We start from the raw sequence: 5,810 nt of genomic DNA, 5'->3' as shown, positions 1-5,810 counted from the left end.
CGCAGGGCGCGGTCCACTGGAACAGCACGCTTTATCCATCAGTAGCGAATGGTTACTGTAGCACCACATTGTCAAATCATGGACTAATTAGGCTTAATAGATTCGTCTCGCGATTTAGCCTAGGGGTTGTGCAATTAGTTTTGTAATTAAGCTATGTTTAATACTCCTAATTAGTGTCCAAACATCCGATGTGACAGGTGCTAAAATTTAGCACATGCCTTCCAAACACCCCCTTAGTTGCCAAAGTTTGGAGTTGTCATATTACTATAGCACACTGTAGCGTTTCGTTTGCATTTGTGAATTATTGTCCAAACATTGACTAATTAGGCTCAAAAGATTCATCTCGCAAAGTACAACAAAACTGTGCAATTAGTTTTTAATTTCGTCTACATTTAGTACTCCATGCATGTACCGCAAGTTTGATGTGATGCGGAATCTTCTTTTTGCATAGTGCCAAAGTTGGGAGTTTGGGGTGAACTAAACAAGGGCTAGGTTCCTGCTGTTGCGGTGCTGAGCTGCTGATGAGCGATGACTCCGATGAGTAACCGCGTTTGCTGGGGTTTTTTTAAAATGATATTATTTTTAACGGAAAATCTTGGATTTACGTGCTGAAATCAGAAAATTGCAAATCAGCTTCTTATTTATCGGGTAAATATCTGACAAAGTATATGTAATAGCGCTGGGCACGAATTAACAGAACAAATATACTATTCAAAAGCGACTGCAGCTACAGATGAAATTAGCCTATCCTTACCTTATCGTTCTCGGAACGGTTGACGGTTTATATGGCCTATAACACTCACCTAACAACTGAAAGGGCTTTTCAATGACCATCAAATCCCATAATACTATATTTTTGCTTTCTCACCGGTCAAGTTTGACTAATAGTACGTTGTATTTGTAGAGTCTTTCATTTTACGCAAGATGTTTCAAACAGAGCTACGGATAGGTCTACCCACGCAAATGCAACAAGGACGTCGAGACAAAACCCACCGTCTCGACGGGCATGCCTCACCCTTGTGCCTCATCATGATGGCGCCAGGCGATATGATCGGGGCTGTGAGAACAAATAGGTACCTATTTAAACTAGGGGCCGTGCACATGCACGGACTATTAGGTGATGATTTGAAAAAAATATATTTGGAGAGAAATTTTGTAAGATTAATCCATCTAAAAAGTCTACTTCAGTTGAGGTTGAGGCTATATAGGTCTATCAAAAAGAACTTGTATTTTTAATAAAAACAAACCAGTTGTCATAATTGATAGCACAGTTGCATTGGAATGATTTATATTATGTATAAGACATGGGTGTTACGCACATTGTTACTGAGCTACTCACGGCAACATGCTCCTTTATTATTTAATCGGCAGCAAGCAAATTAAATACCATGTACCCTTAACGATAACGATAACCTAACGTCAGGGTAGAGGACATAATTATGGATTCGGTAATGCTAGCGTTCGTGCGTGTTAATGCCTCCCTATATGAAAAACAGCTCACGGGCTAGTGTTGCTGCTGGCTTGCAGCTGCAGCGGTAGCCGTGCCGGCTGTTCCGAGCAGGCTGTAATTGTTTTTCATCCGCTAGTTCAATGCACTGCCGCCCGTCATGGAGTTCCAGTTTCCTTCCGCCTCATGGAGCTCCAACCCACACACCGCCGTGCCTCCTCGCCATGGACTGTGAGCAGCGAGGTTGCAGTGGCTTGCCTCCCCTTCCCTCTCCCTCCATTCCTCTGCTACACACCGGCGAGACGCACCTGGTGACTCCTGCAGCGTGTCCACAGCATTTGCTCGCCCCCATCGCTCGTGTGCAAGAGGTTCACCGCTGCCATGCTCTTCCTGCAATTAGCTGATTAGGAGATCAAGTAGAAGGGAAGGGTAAGGTGCAGAGGACCAACGTGAGGCTCATCATTATGTAAGTCAACCCCTAGCAAGCCATGTATTCCTTCTGCTCCTGCACCGGTAAAAAGAAGAGGACAAGGGGATGCGGAGGATGCAGCATACATGAGCATCCAAGAAGATAGTGCAAAATGTTGCATTAGTAATTTCTAATTGCTGCAGCATTATTTTTTATGTTGCATTAGAGATTTAAAATGTTGAAGTGTTTTGTGTTGCTGATGTTGTAGTAGATTTTTATTCTCGATGTTGCAACATGATTTTTTATTGATGTTGCAGCAAGTGATATTTCTTGTTGTGTTAGCTTTTTTTTATGTTGCATGAGGTGTTCTATGATGTTTCCATAGCTGAATTGCAAAGTTCTGATTTTCTAGAGAAAAAAAGGGATTCGAGTCATATGTCGTATGAAACATCTCCATTTATTGCGGTGGGAATTTATTTTTCTTAGAATCTCACGGGATCGTATGCTGTTATTTTTATCATACAGTTATGGTTGTTGCAAAAGGTAATTTTTGATGTTGCAGTTTTCATTTTTTCATGTTGCGACGGATCGTATGGATTTTGTTTCGTCCAAAGCTGATTGATATGATGCACAAGGGAGTGGAAAGTGGTGATGGCAAAGCAAATGAAGCCGTTGGATTCTTTTGCTCCGCTCGTGAATCACGAATAAGGTTGATGTCGAAATCACGATCGAAATAGCTAAAAAATTTCTATAGAAACACAAAGATGATCCAACGCCACCCGCAAAGTTTAAGACTCGAAGAGATTCAGAAGGAGCAAGCACAAAAATAAAAATATATAAAAATGTCGATTACGTGTTGATCAATGTGTCGGCTAGACTACACTGAATGTTCCAAAAGATTCTTGTGTATCTTTAAAATTTTAAAACCCACAAGTATTTTAAACGTTGTTTGCCCTCGGACTCGTCCCCCCAGCCTCCGACTAGAAAAGAAATTGAAAATTCACCCAATTTTCCGACAAGATTCCCCAGAGCCTGGTGCTTGTCTATGAAGCGTCCCCACATAGGTAAAGACTAAATGTGATACAAATATCAGTCCCAGGAGGCTGATAACACATTTATTTAACAGATGGTTCAAAACCGTACAACTCCTAAAGGAGCGGGTGGGCAAGCCACACCCAAAGCAAAACTAAACTAACAATGATGCAGATCCAAGTTGCAGTCCAGTCGCACCCCGGGCTGCAATCGGAACTAAGCGACAGCGGAAGCATTCTGCAAAGACCAACACCACAAGCAGCGTTGGGTGCGGAAGCGACCTCCTACTCGAAATCCTCGGCGACAAAGTCCGGGTCTTCCTCTAAAGCAACAGAACAACGGTGAGTACAAAAATACTCAATATGTCCAACCCCATCCACGAAAGGGAAAAACAAACAAGAATATGCACAGGATATAACAAGGATAAGGTTAACATTCATTTGTATTAAAGCTAGATTTTTAACACATGCAAGGGTTCATTTTTTAAAAAGAGTTTTCACAAAGCATTTCTTTTGGTAACCGAATCATTAAGTAGGGTTGATCCTACACAAAGGATCCAAGTTTTAATGCTACTGGACTCCCCGTCCGAAGTAGCTCACGGCACAACTGCCGGACACTTCCGAAATTCAACACACGCCAAGAAAATCATCCATCTCCAACCGCTAGTTATGTGACCAAGCCGTAACTCGTCCAATGCCATGGACATGGCTACCCGGATAGGTTTAACTCTTGTACACTTTTCCCACGAGTAGGGTACCGCAACATGATCACCTTAGTGTCGGTGCAGATCCTATCAAAGCCATTACCCACCTTAGCTAAGACTGACTAGTCAACACGGAAGCAACCAAGGGGTTAACGACCTACCAACGAGGTCTTAATCGGGATCTAAGTTCACACAGTTCTTATTCCTTCTCCATGGTCTCCCGTTGCTCACCAGCTCACCTGATGACAAACAGACTAGCTAGTGGGATTTATGCTAAGCCGTTGCCGCATACAACGGTCGAGTAGTTGCACGATTGTTGGGTTAGGCAAGATCACACATCAACTCGGTCCTTAACCATGACAAGATGGATATCTCCCAACCTTGCTCCACCACAAAGGTACGAGCCCACCTTATTGGTATTTCACACAAGAAACACCCATCCATCGAATCTAAGCATTTTTTACCTTTATTTCTGGAAACCCATTTTCCCTTTAAGAAACACTCACACATTTATTCTTTGACAAAACGCATTTTAGTCATGATTGAATTGAGTAACAAGATCCTAAGCATTCTAGCAGTAATTATCATCCAAATAGAGCAAGTCATATTTAGAAATAATTATAGGTCAATCAAGGAATAATCATAACAATCAAGTGGTGGCTATCCAACCATGTTTTAGCGGTAAAACAATATGCAATTTATAAAACAGGCCAATAGGTGGTGTTTGAAAAACTAGGATAAATATGCATCAAAGGGTGAGATTGGACTTGCCGTCCTCAAAGCCTTCCGGGAGTTCCTCCTCGCGGTGCTGGTCTTCGGGCTCGAGCTCTCAGTCAAACTCCTCCTCGTGCTCCTCCTCAGGTACTTCGCGATCTATGGAACACACAATCGAGCACACAATAAATAAAAGAAAATTAAAGTTTTACCCATTGAGCTTCGAACAGAGAATGCGAACGGAAAATAGGAGGAATGAGTATTTTCATGAAATTTGAGATGCCTCAGCAGAGGTATATTGGAGGATGCCGTCGTCGAATTTGGGATTAATTGGAGGAAGTTTGGTGCATGAAATGATGAGTTAACGGAGTATTAGGGGCTTAAAATAGGGTTTAGGACTAAACTGCGAGAACCAAGGACCTATTTTTGAATATTTTTGGAAGGTAGAAGGGTATATTTGTGAGATATCTTTGAGAGAGGTGGGAGGGCTGGTTATTGAATAGGGAAAAATAGGGGTTAGATCGAAATTGGAGGGGATTTTTCCCCTTCTTCTTCCTTGGCTCGGTACAGGGAGTTGGAGGGGAAAACCAGTTGGGGGGGGGCGGCCGAGCTCGCCGGCGGCGAGGCCGGGCGACGGGGGAGGCGGAGGAGGGTGTGGGGGACCCATTTCGACCCTCACCTTGGGCGGTTGGTGATGGGAGAGGGGGAGGCGAGCGGCTCCGGCGGCGGCGCTCCTAGCGGCGGTGGCGGCGGCGATTGGGCGCTAGGGAGGCGAGGAGCTTGGGCGCAAGGGAGTGGTGAAGCTCTGGGCATCGGCTCCCCTTTTATAGGCGGTGGGAGGGGCAGGGCAAGCGGTGCACAGGGGCGGCGGGCCGGTGGCCGGCGAGCTTTTAATGGCGGCCGGAGTTCTCAGCCGGTGGCATGGGGGAGGGGAGCTCCGCGTGGATGGCGTGGCGGGATCAGGCTCGAGCGGCGAGGAGCACAGGACGCACAATGCGTGAGGAGGTGTGCTGGGGAGGGACGGCGAGCAGCGGCCGGTGCTCGGTCAGAGCCGGCACGCGCGGGGCGATCGGGCGCAGGGCCGGGCAAGCGGCAGGGGCGGCCTGGGCGACGTGCAGCAGGGGGCCGGGGTGCGCTGGGTGCTAGCGCTAGGTGCCAGGAGGAAAGGAGGAAGAAAGAAGAAGAGAGAAGAAAGAAGGAAGAAAACAAAAAGAGGAAAAAGGAGAAGGGGAAAATGAAAAGAGAAAGAGAGTAAGAGTTGGTGAAAAATGCAAAAAATGGTTGGGCACGCGTGACGGATTTTGACGGGCATGTGGCGAAATTGGAGGAGGGAGAAAAAGATGTCTGTTGGCGTTGGGTGCTGGGACGGCGGAGTCATCGGGAAGGAAAAGATTTTCGGGAACTCAACGGTCGAAAGATATAGAAAATAAGTTTTTAGCAGATGATTTGAGTTAGTAAATTTTACGTATGTTACAAACCTACCCCACTTAAATTGAATCTCATTC

The sequence above is a fragment of the Setaria italica genome, chromosome II (genome assembly GCF_000263155.2).
Source record: "Setaria italica strain Yugu1 chromosome II, Setaria_italica_v2.0, whole genome shotgun sequence".
Classification (NCBI taxonomy): domain Eukaryota; kingdom Viridiplantae; phylum Streptophyta; class Magnoliopsida; order Poales; family Poaceae; genus Setaria; species Setaria italica.
Note: the sequence above shows the minus strand (reverse complement) of the source record.